Below are 18865 nucleotides of genomic sequence, written 5' to 3' on the forward strand. Positions count from 1 at the left end.
GAATGATATTTTTAATGGCTGCTAATGTATTTTATCAGTCTTCTCTAAGATTCTATTTCTTTTCAATTGATGATGTTTTTCTATGTATTCAATAATATTTTTATTGATTTGTGTGTTTTTATCCACGTGGGCTATTCCACTTTTCTGCATGCGTGTGTTTTTTTCCGATGTACTCAATTCCTTTTTAATAGATTTGAGTTGTTGCATAGCCTTAAGGTACTTTTATTGCTTTTTTGCTATGTATCTATACTGGAGAAATAAAAGCACAAAGGCCTCCCCGTCGGGGAATCGAACCCCGGTCTCCCGCGTGACAGGCGGGGATACTTACCACTATACTAACGAGGATTAGCTGCACAACTCCTCCGCCATTACGTCCTAGAAGACGTTTTTTTGCTACGTATACATTAATATTTCTAGTGACTTGCATGCTTATGAAAACTATTGAAATCATTAATGGATCCATCTGGTGGCCTACTCTTTTGCAAGCGTCAAAATCTATGCTTATTATTGTACAACATGCACAAAGTCAATTTATTTGAGACATTGCTCTAGTTATCATTTTCTCACTCTCCCAATCCCGATAATCTATGGACTAGCTGCACGGAAGCTCTGCCAATTCATCCTGGCAGTGAGTTCTTCCTATGCATACAGTAACATTTATAATGATTTTTATAGTTGATTTGCCAGTGTCCATCGGTAGATCTATCATTTGATTTAACGTTGTCCGTTTCAGTAAAAGCGACTCTACTTCTTCTGCTTTCTCGGGTGCATTCAGCTCGGAAAGTAGCCAATGTATTTAACACCCATATTTTAAGGTTGCATGGAATAACAGGGAATATTGTCTTTGATAGAGGTACACGGTTTATCTCCAAATTGTACAAGGCGTTTTGCAATCTCCTTGGCGCCAGACTGCATTTTTTTCTTTATGTTACGATGGACAGGCAGAATAAGTAAACCAAATTTGGAATCAATAACTAAAGTGTCATGTGCCAGAGAATCGCTTATATTGGCCAAAATATGTACCTTGGGCTGAGTTTGCCTATAATAAGAGTTTCCAATCATGTGCTGGGTCTATAACTTTCTTTTGTATTTACAGCAGACATGCAAAATCATTTTTCTTTTCCTCTAATTCTGATGCTTCCGATGCCAATTCTTTGTCTATGCAGGTGATCAAGATCCTGGGGAAAGTCCAAAAGAATTTAGCAAAACCCATTTCCTCCCGGAACTAAATTGCTAATAAAAATGTGCTCATAAAAGTGGTGGAATGAGTCCAAAATTTTGATCTCATAAAAGTGGACCAGGACATGGCAAGAGGATAGTTTCAGAAGGCACCTGACCAGGAACGTCCCTGAGAACAGGGCCCACTAATGTGGTGTATCGGGCCTACAGATCTCTTAAAACAACCCAGGATATTATATTTGTGGTGTCCTAGAAAAGGAAAATGTTTGTTCTTTTAATTCCAAAGTTGGCTTGCACCGATGGACTAAACCTCCCCTAGAACAGTGTGCTGCCTTCAGACAATTGGAAACAGTAATAATGGGGGGTTTATAAATGCCGTAATCTTTGACATGTGTTTCAAGTATTTATGGGAGGGGGTTACTCACTGGTTTTTGCTGCTGGAGGACATAAAAGAATGCCACGGTTGCGATAATAGAAGTTATATGTATAGATGAATGATTATCAAACCCTGACTTATGGAAGAGCTATAAAGGCAAAGGAATAAGGCAGCAGGGATACAGAGGCAACGCCCAGTGCATCATTCTTTTTCATATATATTTTAGCTTTTTATTATTTACAAGATATAAACATTCAACTATGGGCTCAATAAGGGTTGTACACATTCCATGTGTTCATTTGGTATAGATGGGATGCATAAAGGGCTTGGACAGATGGAGAGCTAAATTGCTGGTGGTAAGGGATAACACAGAGAGCGGCAGGGGAAACGTGGTCAAACATTATAAAACAGGGCCTGGTAGTTATGTAAATGTTCTTAACTGGAGACTGAGTGCTCTATATGCTTTATTGAACTTATCAAGGGGGATAGGTGAATGATATTTTTAATGGCTGCTAATGTATTTTATCAGTCTTCTTTAAGATTATATTTCTTTTCAATTGATGATGTTTTTCTATGTATTCAATAATATTTTTATTGATTTGTGTGTTTTTATCCACGTGGGCTATTCCACTTTTCTGCATGCGTGTGTTTTTTTCCGATGTACGCAATTCCTTTTTAATAGATTTGAGTTGTTGCATAGCCTTAAGGTACCTTTATTGCTTTTTTGCTATGTATCTATACTGGAGAAATAAAAGCACAAAGGCCTCCCCGTCGGGGAATCGAACCCCGGTCTCCCGCGTGACAGGTGGGGATACTTACCACTATACTAACGAGGATTAGCTGCACAAACCCTCCGCCATTACGTCCTAGAAGACGTTTTTTTGCTACGTATACATTAATATTTCTAGTGACTTGCATGCTTATGAAAACTATTGAAATCATTAATGGATCCATCTGGTGGCCTACTCTTTTGCAAGCGTCAAAATCGATGCTTATTATTGTACAACATGCACAAAGTCAATTTATTTGAGACATTGATCTAGTTATCATTTTCTCACTCTCCCAATCCCGATAATCTATGGACTAGCTGCACGGAAGCTCTGCCAATTCATCCTGGCAGTGAGTTCTTCCTATGCATACAGTAACATTTATAATGATTTTTATAATTGATTTGCCAGTGTCCATCGGTAGATCTATCATTTGATTTAACGTTGTCCGTTTCAGTAAAAGCGACTCTACTTCTTCTGCTTTCTCGGGTGCATTCAGCTCGGAAATTAGCCAATATATTTAACACCCATATTTTAAGGTTGCATGGAATAACAGGGAATATTGTCTTTGATAGAGGTACACGGTTTATCTCCAAATTGTACAAGGCGTTTTGCAATCTCCTTGGCGCCAGACTGCATTTTTTTCTTTATGTTACGATGGACAGGCAGAATAAGTAAACCAAATTTGGAATCAATAAGTAAAGTGTCATGTGCCAGAGAATCGCTTATATTGGCCAAAATATGTACCTTGGGCTGAGTTTGCCTATAATAAGAGTTTCCAATCATGTGCTGGGTCTATAACTTTCTTTTGTATCTACAGCAGACATGCAAAATCATTTTTCTTTTCCTCTAATTCTGATGCTTCCGATGCCAATTCTTTGTCTATGCAGGTGATCAAGATCCTGGGGAAAGTCCAAAAGAATTTAGCAAAACCCATTTCCTCCCGGAACTAAATTGCTAATAAAAATGTGCTCATAAAAGTGGTGGAATGAGTCCAAAATTTTGATCTCATAAAAGTGGACCAGGACATGGCAAGAGGATAGTTTCAGAAGGCACCTGACCAGGAACGTCCCTGAGAACAGGGCCCACTAATGTGGTGTATCGGGCCTACAGATCTCTTAAAACAACCCAGGATATTATATTTGTGGTGTCCTAGAAAAGGAAAATGTTTGTTCTTTTAATTCCAAAGTTGGCTTGCACCGATGGACTAAACCTCCCCTAGAACAGTGTGCTGCCTTCAGACAATTGGAAACAGTAATAATGGGGGGTTTATAAATGCCGTAATCTTTGACATGTGTTTCAAGTATTTATGGGAGGGGGTTACTCACTGGTTTTTGCTGCTGGAGGACATAAAAGAATGCCACGGTTGCGATAATAGAAGTTATATGTATAGATGAATGATTATCAAACCCTGACTTATGGAAGAGCTATAAAGGCAAAGGAATAAGGCAGCAGGGATACAGAGGCAACGCCCAGTGCATCATTCTTTTTCATATATATTTTAGCTTTTTATTATTTACAAGATATAAACATTCAACTATGGGCTCAATAAGGGTTGTACACATTCCATGTGTTCATTTGGTATAGATGGGATGCATAAAGGGCTTGGACAGATGGAGAGCTAAATTGCTGGTGGTAAGGGATAACACAGAGAGCGGCAGGGGAAACGTGGTCAAACATTATAAAACAGGGCCTGGTAGTTATGTAAATGTTCTTAACTGGAGACTGAGTGCTCTATATGCTTTATTGAACTTATCAAGGGGGATAGGTGAATGATATTTTTAATGGCTGCTAATGTATTTTATCAGTCTTCTCTAAGATTCTATTTCTTTTCAATTGATGATGTTTTTCTATGTATTCAATAATATTTTTATTGATTTGTGTGTTTTTATCCACGTGGGCTATTCCACTTTTCTGCATGCGTGTGTTTTTTTCCGATGTACGCAATTCCTTTTTAATAGATTTGAGTTGTTGCATAGCCTTAAGGTACTTTTATTGCTTTTTTGCTATGTATCTATACTGGAGAAATAAAAGCACAAAGGCCTCCCCGTCGGGGAATCGAACCCCGGTCTCCCGCGTGACAGGCAGGGATACTTACCACTATACTAACGAAGATTAACTGCACAACCCCTCCGCCATTACGTCCTAGAAGATGTTTTTTTGCTACGTATACATTAATATTTATAGTGACTTGCATGCTTATGAAAACTATTGAAATCATTAATGGATCCATCTGGTGGCCTACTCTTTTGCAAGCGTCAAAATCTATGCTTATTATTGTACAACGTGCACAATGTCAATTTATTTGAGACATTGCTCTAGTTATCATTTTCTCACTCTCCCAATCCCGATAATCTATGGACTAGCTGCACGGAAGCTCTGCCAATTCATCCTGGCAGTGAGTTCTTCCTATGCATACAGTAACATTTATAATGATTTTTATAGTTGATTTGCCAGTGTCCATCGGTAGATCTATCATTTGATTTAACGTTGTCCGTTTCAGTAAAAGCGACTCTACTTCTTCTGCTTTCTCGGGTGCATTCAGCTCGGGAATTAGCCAATGTATTTAACACCCATATTTTAAGGTTGCATGGAATAACTGGGAACATTGTCTTTGATAGAGGTACACGGTTTATCTCCAAATTGTACAAGGCGTTTTGCAATCTTCTTGGCGCCAGACTGCATTTTTTTCTTTATGTTACGATGGACAGGCAGAATAAGTAAACCAAATTTGGAATCAATAAGTAAAGTGTCATGTGCCAGAGAATCGCTTATATTGGCCAAAATATGTACCTTGGGCAGAGTTTGCCTATAATAAGAGTTTCCAATCATGTGCTGGGTCTATAACTTTCTTTTGTATTTACAGCAGACATGCAAAATCATTTTTCTTTTCCTCTAATTCTGATGCTTCCGATGCCAATTCTTTGTCTATGCAGGTGATCAAGATCCTGGGGAAAGTCCAAAAGAATTTAGCAAAACCCATTTCCTCCCGGAACTAAATTGCTAATAAAAATGTGCTCATAAAAGTGGTGGAATGAGTCCAAAATTTTGATCTCATAAAAGTGGACCAGGACATGGCAAGAGGATAGTTTCAGAAGGCACCTGACCAGGAACGTCCCTGAGAACAGGGCCCACTAATGTGGTGTATCGAGCCTACAGTTCTCTTAAAACAACTCAGGATATTATATTTGTGGTGTCCTAGAAAAGGAAAATGTTTGTTCTTTTAATTCCAAAGTTGGCTTGCACCGATGGACTAAACCTCCCCTAGAACAGTGTGCTGCCTTCAGACAATTGGAAACAGTAATAATGGGGGGTTTATAAATGCCGTAATCTTTGACATGTGTTTCAAGTATTTATGGGAGGGGGTTACTCACTGGTTTTTGCTGCTGGAGGACATAAAAGAATGCCACGGTTGCGATAATAGAAGTTATATGTATAGATGAATGATTATCAAACCCTGACTTATGGAAGAGCTATAAAGGCAAAGGAATAAGGCAGCAGGGATACAGAGGCAACGCCCAGTGCATCATTCTTTTTCATATATATTTTAGCTTTTTATTATTTACAAGATATAAACATTCAACTATGGGCTCAATAAGGGTTGTACACATTCCATGTGTTCATTTGGTATAGATGGGATGCATAAAGGGCTTGGACAGATGGAGAGCTAAATTGCTGGTGGTAAGGGATAACACAGAGAGCGGCAGGGGAAACGTGGTCAAACATTATAAAACAGGGCCTGGTAGTTATGTAAATGTTCTTAACTGGAGACTGAGTGCTCTATATGCTTTATTGAACTTATCAAGGGGGATAGGTGAATGATATTTTTAATGGCTGCTAATGTATTTTATCAGTCCTCTCTAAGATTCTATTTCTTTTCAATTGATGATGTTTTTCTATGTATACAATAATATTTTTATTGATTTGTGTGTTTTTATCCACGTGGGCTATTCCACTTTTTTGCATGCGTGTGTTTTTTTCCAATGTACGCAATTCCTTTTTAATGGATTAAGTTGTTGCATTGAGTTGTTGCATAGCCTTAAGGTACTTTTATTGCTTTTTTGCTATGTATACTGGAGAAATAAAAGCACAAAGGCCTCCCCGTCGGGGAATCGAACCCCGATCTCCCGCGTGACAGGCAGGGATACTTACCACTATACTAACGAGGATTAGCTGCACAGTCCCTCCGCCATTACGTCCTAGAAGCCGTTTTTTTGCTACGTATACATTAATATTTCTAGTGACTTGCATGCTTATGAAAACTATTGAAATCATTAATGGATCCATCTGGTGGCCTACTCTTTTGCAAGCGTCAAAATCTATGCTTATTATTGTACAACGTGCACAATGTCAATTTATTTGAGACATTGCTCTAGTTATCATTTTCTCACTCTCCCAATCCCGATAATCTATGGACTAGCTGCACGGAAGCTCTGCCAATTCATCCTGGCAGTGAGTTCTTCCTATGCATACAGTAACATTTATAATGATTTTTATAGTTGATTTGCCAGTGTCCATCGGTAGATCTATCATTTGATTTAACGTTGTCCGTTTCAGTAAAAGCGACTCTACTTCTTCTGCTTTCTCGGGTGCATTCAGCTCGGGAATTAGCCAATGTATTTAACACCCATATTTTAAGGTTGCATGGAATAACTGGGAACATTGTCTTTGATAGAGGTACACGGTTTATCTCCAAATTGTACAAGGCGTTTTGCAATCTTCTTGGCGCCAGACTGCATTTTTTTCTTTATGTTACGATGGACAGGCAGAATAAGTAAACCAAATTTGGAATCAATAAGTAAAGTGTCATGTGCCAGAGAATCGCTTATATTGGCCAAAATATGTACCTTGGGCAGAGTTTGCCTATAATAAGAGTTTCCAATCATGTGCTGGGTCTATAACTTTCTTTTGTATTTACAGCAGACATGCAAAATCATTTTTCTTTTCCTCTAATTCTGATGCTTCCGATGCCAATTCTTTGTCTATGCAGGTGATCAAGATCCTGGGGAAAGTCCAAAAGAATTTAGCAAAACCCATTTCCTCCCGGAACTAAATTGCTAATAAAAATGTGCTCATAAAAGTGGTGGAATGAGTCCAAAATTTTGATCTCATAAAAGTGGACCAGGACATGGCAAGAGGATAGTTTCAGAAGGCACCTGACCAGGAACGTCCCTGAGAACAGGGCCCACTAATGTGGTGTATCGAGCCTACAGTTCTCTTAAAACAACTCAGGATATTATATTTGTGGTGTCCTAGAAAAGGAAAATGTTTGTTCTTTTAATTCCAAAGTTGGCTTGCACCGATGGACTAAACCTCCCCTAGAACAGTGTGCTGCCTTCAGACAATTGGAAACAGTAATAATGGGGGGTTTATAAATGCCGTAATCTTTGACATGTGTTTCAAGTATTTATGGGAGGGGGTTACTCACTGGTTTTTGCTGCTGGAGGACATAAAAGAATGCCACGGTTGCGATAATAGAAGTTATATGTATAGATGAATGATTATCAAACCCTGACTTATGGAAGAGCTATAAAGGCAAAGGAATAAGGCAGCAGGGATACAGAGGCAACGCCCAGTGCATCATTCTTTTTCATATATATTTTAGCTTTTTATTATTTACAAGATATAAACATTCAACTATGGGCTCAATAAGGGTTGTACACATTCCATGTGTTCATTTGGTATAGATGGGATGCATAAAGGGCTTGGACAGATGGAGAGCTAAATTGCTGGTGGTAAGGGATAACACAGAGAGCGGCAGGGGAAACGTGGTCAAACATTATAAAACAGGGCCTGGTAGTTATGTAAATGTTCTTAACTGGAGACTGAGTGCTCTATATGCTTTATTGAACTTATCAAGGGGGATAGGTGAATGATATTTTTAATGGCTGCTAATGTATTTTATCAGTCCTCTCTAAGATTCTATTTCTTTTCAATTGATGATGTTTTTCTATGTATACAATAATATTTTTATTGATTTGTGTGTTTTTATCCACGTGGGCTATTCCACTTTTTTGCATGCGTGTGTTTTTTTCCAATGTACGCAATTCCTTTTTAATGGATTAAGTTGTTGCATTGAGTTGTTGCATAGCCTTAAGGTACTTTTATTGCTTTTTTGCTATGTATACTGGAGAAATAAAAGCACAAAGGCCTCCCCGTCGGGGAATCGAACCCCGATCTCCCGCGTGACAGGCAGGGATACTTACCACTATACTAACGAGGATTAGCTGCACAGTCCCTCCGCCATTACGTCCTAGAAGCCGTTTTTTTGCTACGTATACATTAATATTTCTAGTGACTTGCATGCTTATGAAAACTATTGAAATCATTAATGGATCCATCTGGTGGCCTACTCTTTTGCAAGCGTCAAAATCTATGCTTATTATTGTACAACGTGCACAATGTCAATTTATTTGAGACATTGCTCTAGTTATCATTTTCTCACTCTCCCAATCCCGATAATCTATGGACTAGCTGCACGGAAGCTCTGCCAATTCATCCTGGCAGTGAGTTCTTCCTATGCATACAGTAACATTTATAATGATTTTTATAGTTGATTTGCCAGTGTCCATCGGTAGATCTATCATTTGATTTAACGTTGTCCGTTTCAGTAAAAGCGACTCTACTTCTTCTGCTTTCTCGGGTGCATTCAGCTCGGGAATTAGCCAATGTATTTAACACCCATATTTTAAGGTTGCATGGAATAACTGGGAACATTGTCTTTGATAGAGGTACACGGTTTATCTCCAAATTGTACAAGGCGTTTTGCAATCTTCTTGGCGCCAGACTGCATTTTTTTCTTTATGTTACGATGGACAGGCAGAATAAGTAAACCAAATTTGGAATCAATAAGTAAAGTGTCATGTGCCAGAGAATCGCTTATATTGGCCAAAATATGTACCTTGGGCAGAGTTTGCCTATAATAAGAGTTTCCAATCATGTGCTGGGTCTATAACTTTCTTTTGTATTTACAGCAGACATGCAAAATCATTTTTCTTTTCCTCTAATTCTGATGCTTCCGATGCCAATTCTTTGTCTATGCAGGTGATCAAGATCCTGGGGAAAGTCCAAAAGAATTTAGCAAAACCCATTTCCTCCCGGAACTAAATTGCTAATAAAAATGTGCTCATAAAAGTGGTGGAATGAGTCCAAAATTTTGATCTCATAAAAGTGGACCAGGACATGGCAAGAGGATAGTTTCAGAAGGCACCTGACCAGGAACGTCCCTGAGAACAGGGCCCACTAATGTGGTGTATCGAGCCTACAGTTCTCTTAAAACAACTCAGGATATTATATTTGTGGTGTCCTAGAAAAGGAAAATGTTTGTTCTTTTAATTCCAAAGTTGGCTTGCACCGATGGACTAAACCTCCCCTAGAACAGTGTGCTGCCTTCAGACAATTGGAAACAGTAATAATGGGGGGTTTATAAATGCCGTAATCTTTGACATGTGTTTCAAGTATTTATGGGAGGGGGTTACTCACTGGTTTTTGCTGCTGGAGGACATAAAAGAATGCCACGGTTGCGATAATAGAAGTTATATGTATAGATGAATGATTATCAAACCCTGACTTATGGAAGAGCTATAAAGGCAAAGGAATAAGGCAGCAGGGATACAGAGGCAACGCCCAGTGCATCATTCTTTTTCATATATATTTTAGCTTTTTATTATTTACAAGATATAAACATTCAACTATGGGCTCAATAAGGGTTGTACACATTCCATGTGTTCATTTGGTATAGATGGGATGCATAAAGGGCTTGGACAGATGGAGAGCTAAATTGCTGGTGGTAAGGGATAACACAGAGAGCGGCAGGGGAAACGTGGTCAAACATTATAAAACAGGGCCTGGTAGTTATGTAAATGTTCTTAACTGGAGACTGAGTGCTCTATATGCTTTATTGAACTTATCAAGGGGGATAGGTGAATGATATTTTTAATGGCTGCTAATGTATTTTATCAGTCCTCTCTAAGATTCTATTTCTTTTCAATTGATGATGTTTTTCTATGTATACAATAATATTTTTATTGATTTGTGTGTTTTTATCCACGTGGGCTATTCCACTTTTTTGCATGCGTGTGTTTTTTTCCAATGTACGCAATTCCTTTTTAATGGATTAAGTTGTTGCATTGAGTTGTTGCATAGCCTTAAGGTACTTTTATTGCTTTTTTGCTATGTATACTGGAGAAATAAAAGCACAAAGGCCTCCCCGTCGGGGAATCGAACCCCGATCTCCCGCGTGACAGGCAGGGATACTTACCACTATACTAACGAGGATTAGATGCACAGTCCCTCCGCCATTACGTCCTAGAAGCCGTTTTTTTGCTACGTATACATTAATATTTCTAGTGACTTGCATGCTTATGAAAACTATTGAAATCATTAATGGATCCATCTGGTGGCCTACTCTTTTGCAAGCGTCAAAATCTATGCTTATTATTGTACAACGTGCACAATGTCAATTTATTTGAGACATTGCTCTAGTTATCATTTTCTCACTCTCCCAATCCCGATAATCTATGGACTAGCTGCACGGAAGCTCTGCCAATTCATCCTGGCAGTGAGTTCTTCCTATGCATACAGTAACATTTATAATGATTTTTATAGTTGATTTGCCAGTGTCCATCGGTAGATCTATCATTTGATTTAACGTTGTCCGTTTCAGTAAAAGCGACTCTACTTCTTCTGCTTTCTCGGGTGCATTCAGCTCGGGAATTAGCCAATGTATTTAACACCCATATTTTAAGGTTGCATGGAATAACTGGGAACATTGTCTTTGATAGAGGTACACGGTTTATCTCCAAATTGTACAAGGCGTTTTGCAATCTTCTTGGCGCCAGACTGCATTTTTTTCTTTATGTTACGATGGACAGGCAGAATAAGTAAACCAAATTTGGAATCAATAAGTAAAGTGTCATGTGCAAGAGAATCGCTTATATTGGCCAAAATATGTACCTTGGGCAGAGTTTGCCTATAATAAGAGTTTCCAATCATGTGCTGGGTCTATAACTTTCTTTTGTATTTACAGCAGACATGCAAAATCATTTTTCTTTTCCTCTAATTCTGATGCTTCCGATGCCAATTCTTTGTCTATGCAGGTGATCAAGATCCTGGGGAAAGTCCAAAAGAATTTAGCAAAACCCATTTCCTCCCGGAACTAAATTGCTAATAAAAATGTGCTCATAAAAGTGGTGGAATGAGTCCAAAATTTTGATCTCATAAAAGTGGACCAGGACATGGCAAGAGGATAGTTTCAGAAGGCACCTGACCAGGAACGTCCCTGAGAACAGGGCCCACTAATGTGGTGTATCGAGCCTACAGTTCTCTTAAAACAACTCAGGATATTATATTTGTGGTGTCCTAGAAAAGGAAAATGTTTGTTCTTTTAATTCCAAAGTTGGCTTGCACCGATGGACTAAACCTCCCCTAGAACAGTGTGCTGCCTTCAGACAATTGGAAACAGTAATAATGGGGGGTTTATAAATGCCGTAATCTTTGACATGTGTTTCAAGTATTTATGGGAGGGGGTTACTCACTGGTTTTTGCTGCTGGAGGACATAAAAGAATGCCACGGTTGCGATAATAGAAGTTATATGTATAGATGAATGATTATCAAACCCTGACTTATGGAAGAGCTATAAAGGCAAAGGAATAAGGCAGCAGGGATACAGAGGCAACGCCCAGTGCATCATTCTTTTTCATATATATTTTAGCTTTTTATTATTTACAAGATATAAACATTCAACTATGGGCTCAATAAGGGTTGTACACATTCCATGTGTTCATTTGGTATAGATGGGATGCATAAAGGGCTTGGACAGATGGAGAGCTAAATTGCTGGTGGTAAGGGATAACACAGAGAGCGGCAGGGGAAACGTGGTCAAACATTATAAAACAGGGCCTGGTAGTTATGTAAATGTTCTTAACTGGAGACTGAGTGCTCTATATGCTTTATTGAACTTATCAAGGGGGATAGGTGAATGATATTTTTAATGGCTGCTAATGTATTTTATCAGTCCTCTCTAAGATTCTATTTCTTTTCAATTGATGATGTTTTTCTATGTATACAATAATATTTTTATTGATTTGTGTGTTTTTATCCACGTGGGCTATTCCACTTTTTTGCATGCGTGTGTTTTTTTCCAATGTACGCAATTCCTTTTTAATGGATTAAGTTGTTGCATTGAGTTGTTGCATAGCCTTAAGGTACTTTTATTGCTTTTTTGCTATGTATACTGGAGAAATAAAAGCACAAAGGCCTCCCCGTCGGGGAATCGAACCCCGATCTCCCGCGTGACAGGCAGGGATACTTACCACTATACTAACGAGGATTAGCTGCACAGTCCCTCCGCCATTACGTCCTAGAAGCCGTTTTTTTGCTACGTATACATTAATATTTCTAGTGACTTGCATGCTTATGAAAACTATTGAAATCATTAATGGATCCATCTGGTGGCCTACTCTTTTGCAAGCGTCAAAATCTATGCTTATTATTGTACAACGTGCACAATGTCAATTTATTTGAGACATTGCTCTAGTTATCATTTTCTCACTCTCCCAATCCCGATAATCTATGGACTAGCTGCACGGAAGCTCTGCCAATTCATCCTGGCAGTGAGTTCTTCCTATGCATACAGTAACATTTATAATGATTTTTATAGTTGATTTGCCAGTGTCCATCGGTAGATCTATCATTTGATTTAACGTTGTCCGTTTCAGTAAAAGCGACTCTACTTCTTCTGCTTTCTCGGGTGCATTCAGCTCGGGAATTAGCCAATGTATTTAACACCCATATTTTAAGGTTGCATGGAATAACTGGGAACATTGTCTTTGATAGAGGTACACGGTTTATCTCCAAATTGTACAAGGCGTTTTGCAATCTTCTTGGTGCCAGACTGCATTTTTTTCTTTATGTTACGATGGACAGGCAGAATAAGTAAACCAAATTTGGAATCAATAAGTAAAGTGTCATGTGCCAGAGAATCGCTTATATTGGCCAAAATATGTACCTTGGGCAGAGTTTGCCTATAATAAGAGTTTCCAATCATGTGCTGGGTCTATAACTTTCTTTTGTATTTACAGCAGACATGCAAAATCATTTTTCTTTTCCTCTAATTCTGATGCTTCCGATGCCAATTCTTTGTCTATGCAGGTGATCAAGATCCTGGGGAAAGTCCAAAAGAATTTAGCAAAACCCATTTCCTCCCGGAACTAAATTGCTAATAAAAATGTGCTCATAAAAGTGGTGGAATGAGTCCAAAATTTTGATCTCATAAAAGTGGACCAGGACATGGCAAGAGGATAGTTTCAGAAGGCACCTGACCAGGAACGTCCCTGAGAACAGGGCCCACTAATGTGGTGTATCGAGCCTACAGTTCTCTTAAAACAACTCAGGATATTATATTTGTGGTGTCCTAGAAAAGGAAAATGTTTGTTCTTTTAATTCCAAAGTTGGCTTGCACCGATGGACTAAACCTCCCCTAGAACAGTGTGCTGCCTTCAGACAATTGGAAACAGTAATAATGGGGGGTTTATAAATGCCGTAATCTTTGACATGTGTTTCAAGTATTTATGGGAGGGGGTTACTCACTGGTTTTTGCTGCTGGAGGACATAAAAGAATGCCACGGTTGCGATAATAGAAGTTATATGTATAGATGAATGATTATCAAACCCTGACTTATGGAAGAGCTATAAAGGCAAAGGAATAAGGCAGCAGGGATACAGAGGCAACGCCCAGTGCATCATTCTTTTTCATATATATTTTAGCTTTTTATTATTTACAAGATATAAACATTCAACTATGGGCTCAATAAGGGTTGTACACATTCCATGTGTTCATTTGGTATAGATGGGATGCATAAAGGGCTTGGACAGATGGAGAGCTAAATTGCTGGTGGTAAGGGATAACACAGAGAGCGGCAGGGGAAACGTGGTCAAACATTATAAAACAGGGCCTGGTAGTTATGTAAATGTTCTTAACTGGAGACTGAGTGCTCTATATGCTTTATTGAACTTATCAAGGGGGATAGGTGAATGATATTTTTAATGGCTGCTAATGTATTTTATCAGTCCTCTCTAAGATTCTATTTCTTTTCAATTGATGATGTTTTTCTATGTATACAATAATATTTTTATTGATTTGTGTGTTTTTATCCACGTGGGCTATTCCACTTTTTTGCATGCGTGTGTTTTTTTCCAATGTACGCAATTCCTTTTTAATGGATTAAGTTGTTGCATTGAGTTGTTGCATAGCCTTAAGGTACTTTTATTGCTTTTTTGCTATGTATACTGGAGAAATAAAAGCACAAAGGCCTCCCCGTCGGGGAATCGAACCCCGATCTCCCGCGTGACAGGCAGGGATACTTACCACTATACTAACGAGGATTAGCTGCACAGTCCCTCCGCCATTACGTCCTAGAAGCCGTTTTTTTGCTACGTATACATTAATATTTCTAGTGACTTGCATGCTTATGAAAACTATTGAAATCATTAATGGATCCATCTGGTGGCCTACTCTTTTGCAAGCGTCAAAATCTATGCTTATTATTGTACAACGTGCACAATGTCAATTTATTTGAGACATTGCTCTAGTTATCATTTTCTCACTCTCCCAATCCCGATAATCTATGGACTAGCTGCATGGAAGCTCTGCCAATTCATCCTGGCAGTGAGTTCTTCCTATGCATACAGTAACATTTATAATGATTTTTATAGTTGATTTGCCAGTGTCCATCGGTAGATCTATAATTTGATTTAACGTTGTCCGTTTCAGTAAAAGCGACTCTACTTCTTCTGCTTTCTCGGGTGCATTCAGCTCGGGAATTAGCCAATGTATTTAACACCCATATTTTAAGGTTGCATGGAATTACTGGGAACATTGTCTTTGATAGAGGTACACGGTTTATCTCCAAATTGTACAAGGCGTTTTGCAATCTTCTTGGTGCCAGACTGCATTTTTTTCTTTATGTTACGATGGACAGGCAGAATAAGTAAACCAAATTTGGAATCAATAAGTAAAGTGTCATGTGCCAGAGAATCGCTTATATTGGCCAAAATATGTACCTTGGGCTGAGTTTGCCTATAATAAGAGTTTCCAATCATGTGCTGGGTCTATAACTTTCTTTTGTATTTACAGCAGACATGCAAAATCATTTTTCTTTTCCTCTAATTCTGATGCTTCCGATGCCAATTCTTTGTCTATGCAGGTGATCAAGATCCTGGGGAAAGTCCAAAAGAATTTAGCAAAACCCATTTCCTCCCGGAACTAAATTGCTAATAAAAATGTGTTCATAAAACTGGTGGAATGAGTCCAAAATTTTGATCTCATAAAAGTGGACCAGGACATGGCAAGAGGATAGTTTCAGAAGGCACCTGAATCGAACCCCAGTCTCCCGCGTTACAGGCGGGGAGACTTACCACTATACTAACGAGGATTAGCTGCACAACTTCTCCGCCATTACGTCCTAGAAGCCGTTTTTTTGCTACGTATACATTAATATTTCTAGTGACTTGCATGCTTATGAAAACTATTGAAATCATTAATGAATCCATCTGGTGGCCTACTCTTTTGCAAGCGTCAAAATCTATGCTTATTATTGTACAACGTGCACAATGTCAATTTATTTGAGACATTGCTCTAGTTATCATTTTCTCACTCTCCCAATCCCGATAATCTATGGACTAGCCGCACGGAAGCTCTGCCAATTCATCCTGGCAGTGAGTTCTTCCTATGCATACAGTAACATTTATAATGATTTTTATAGTTGATTTGCCAGTGTCCATCGGTAGATCTATCATTTGATTTAACGTTGTCCGTTTCAGTAAAAGCGACTCTACTTCTTCTGCTTTCTCGGGTGCATTCAGCTCGGGAATTAGCCAATGTATTTAACACCTATATTTTAAGGTTGCATGGAATAACAGGGAACATTGTCTTTGATAGAGGTACACGGTTTATCTCCAAATTGTACAAGGCGTTTTGCAATCTTCTTGGCGCCAGACTGCATTTTTTTCTTTATGTTACGATGGACAGGCAGAATAAGTAAACCAAATTTGGAATCAATAAGTAAAGTGTCATCTGCCAGAGAATCGCTTATATTGGCCAAAATATGTACCTTGGGCTGAGTCAGCTTGGGAATTAGCCAATGTATTTAACACCCATATTTTAAGGTTGCATGGAATAACAGGGAACATTGTCTTTGATAGAGGTACATGGTTTATCTCCAAATTGTACAAGGCGTTTTGCAATCTTCTTGGCGCCAGACTGCATTTTTTTCTTTATGTTACGATGGACAGGCAGAATAAGTAAACCAAATTTGGAATCAATAAGTAAAGTGTCATGTGCCAGAGAATCGCTTATATTGGCCAAAATATGTACCTTGGGCTGAGTCAGCTCGGGAATTAGCCAATGTATTTAACACCCATATTTTAAGGTTGCATGGAATAACAGGGAACATTGTCTTTGATAGAGGTACACGGTTTATCTCCAAATTGTACAAGGCGTTTTGCAATCTTCTTGGCGCCAGACTGCATTTTTTTCTTTATGTTACGATGGACAGGCAGAATAAGTAAACCAAATTTGGAATCAATAAGTAAAGTGTCATGTGCCAGAGAATCGCTTATATTGGCCAAAATATGTACCTTGGGCTGAGTTTGCCTATAATAAGAGTTTCCAATCATGTGCTGGGTCTATAACTTTCTTTTGTATTTACAGCAGACATGCAAAATCATTTTTCTTTTCCTCTAATTCTGATGCTTCCGATGCCAATTCTTTGTCTATGCAGGTGATCAAGATCCTGGGGAAAGTCCAAAAGAATTTAGCAAAACCCATTTCCTCCCGAAACTAAATTGCTAATAAAAATGTGCTCATAAAAGTGGTGGAATGAGTCCAAAATTTTGATCTCATAAAAGTGGACCAGGACATGGCAAGAGGATAGTTTCAGAAGGCACCTGACCAGGAACGTCCCTGAGAACAGGGCCCACTAATGTGGTGTATCGGGCCTACAGTTCTCTTAAAACAACTCAGGATATTATATTTGTGGTGTCCTAGAAAAGGAAAATGTTTGTTCTTTTAATTCCAAAGTTGGCTTGCACCAATGGACTAAACCTCCCCTAGAACAGTGTGCTGCCTTCAGACAATTGGAAACAGTAATAATGGGGGGTTTATAAATGCCGTAATCTTTGACATGTGTTTCAAGTATTTATGGGAGGGGGTTACTCACTGGTTTTTGCTGCTGGAGGACATAAAAGAATGCCACGGTTGCGATAATAGAAGTTATATGTATAGATGAATGATTATCAAACCCTGACTTATGGAAGAGCTATAAAGGCAAAGGAATAAGGCAGCAGGGATACAGAGGCAACGCCCAGTGCATCATTCTTTTTCATATATATTTTAGCTTTTTATTATTTACAAGATATAAACATTCAACTATGGGCTCAATAAGGGTTGTACACATTCCATGTGTTCATTTGGTATAGATGGGATGCATAAAGGGCTTGGAGAGATGGAGAGCTAAATTGCTGGTGGTAAGGGATAACACAGAGAGCGGCAGGGGAAACGTGGTCAAACATTATAAAACAGGGCCTGGTAGTTATGTAAATGTTTTTAACTGGAGACTGAGTGCTCTATATGCTTTATTGAACTTATCAAGGGGGATAGGTGAATGATATTTTTAATGGCTGCTAATGTATTTTATCAGTCTTCTCTAAGATTCTATTTCTTTTCAATTGATGATGTTTTTCTATGTATACAATAATATTTTTATTGATTTGTGTGTTTTTATCCACGTGGGCTATTCCACTTTTCTGCATGCGTGTGTTTTTTTCCGATGTACGCAATTCCTTTTTAATGGATTAAGTTGTTGCATTGAGTTGTTGCATAGCCTTAAGGCTATTTTTATTGCTTTTTTGCTATGTATCTATACTGGAGAAATAAAAGCACAAAGGCCTCCCCGTCGGGGAATCGAACACCTGTCTCCCGTGTGACAGGCGGGGATACTTACCACTATACTAACGAGGATTAGCTGCACAACCCCTCTGCCATTACGTCCTAGAAGCCGTTTTTTTGCTACGTATACATTAATATTTCTAGTGACTTGCATGCTTATGAAAACTATTGAAATCATTAATGGATCCATCTTGTGGCCTACTCTTTTGTAAGCGTCAAAATCTATGCTTATTATTGTACAACATGCACAAAGTCAATTTATTTGAGACATTGATCTAGTTATCATTTTCTCACTCTCCCAATCCCGATAATCTATGGACTAGCTGCACGGAAGCTCTGCCAATTCATCCTGGCAGTGAGTTCTTCCTATGCATACAGTAACATTTATAATGATTTTTATAATTGATTTGCCAGTGTCCATCGGTAGATCTATCATTTGATTTAACGTTGTCCGTTTCAGTAAAAGCGACTCTACTTCTTCTGCTTTCTCGGGTGCATTCAGCTCGGAAATTAGCCAATATATTTAACACCCATATTTTAAGGTTGCATGGAATAACAGGGAATATTGTCTTTGATAGAGGTACACGGTTTATCTC

The 18865-nt window shown here is 38.6% G+C and overlaps 7 non-coding genes across 7 annotated transcripts; all 7 read right to left on the bottom strand.

Annotated features, from left to right (window-relative positions):
• Positions 1–273: 273 nt before the first annotated feature.
• TRNAD-GUC (transfer RNA aspartic acid (anticodon GUC)) lies at positions 274–345 on the bottom strand. Its single transcript has one exon. It is a non-coding gene; the product is annotated as a tRNA-Asp (tRNA).
• A 1974-nt stretch (positions 346–2319) lies between these two features.
• Positions 2320–2391, bottom strand: TRNAD-GUC (transfer RNA aspartic acid (anticodon GUC)). The gene has a single exon. It is a non-coding gene; the product is annotated as a tRNA-Asp (tRNA).
• Positions 2392–6419: 4028 nt separating this feature from the next.
• TRNAD-GUC (transfer RNA aspartic acid (anticodon GUC)) lies at positions 6420–6491 on the bottom strand. Its single transcript has one exon. It is a non-coding gene; the product is annotated as a tRNA-Asp (tRNA).
• A 1982-nt stretch (positions 6492–8473) lies between these two features.
• On the bottom strand, positions 8474–8545 carry TRNAD-GUC (transfer RNA aspartic acid (anticodon GUC)). The gene has a single exon. It is a non-coding gene; the product is annotated as a tRNA-Asp (tRNA).
• A 1982-nt stretch (positions 8546–10527) lies between these two features.
• Positions 10528–10599, bottom strand: TRNAD-GUC (transfer RNA aspartic acid (anticodon GUC)). The gene has a single exon. It is a non-coding gene; the product is annotated as a tRNA-Asp (tRNA).
• Positions 10600–12581: 1982 nt separating this feature from the next.
• TRNAD-GUC (transfer RNA aspartic acid (anticodon GUC)) lies at positions 12582–12653 on the bottom strand. The gene has a single exon. It is a non-coding gene; the product is annotated as a tRNA-Asp (tRNA).
• A 1982-nt stretch (positions 12654–14635) lies between these two features.
• TRNAD-GUC (transfer RNA aspartic acid (anticodon GUC)) lies at positions 14636–14707 on the bottom strand. The gene has a single exon. It is a non-coding gene; the product is annotated as a tRNA-Asp (tRNA).
• Between the last annotated feature and the right edge of the window lie 4158 nt (positions 14708–18865).

The sequence above is a fragment of the Mixophyes fleayi genome, chromosome 1 (assembly GCF_038048845.1).
Source record: "Mixophyes fleayi isolate aMixFle1 chromosome 1, aMixFle1.hap1, whole genome shotgun sequence".
NCBI lineage: Eukaryota > Metazoa > Chordata > Amphibia > Anura > Limnodynastidae > Mixophyes > Mixophyes fleayi.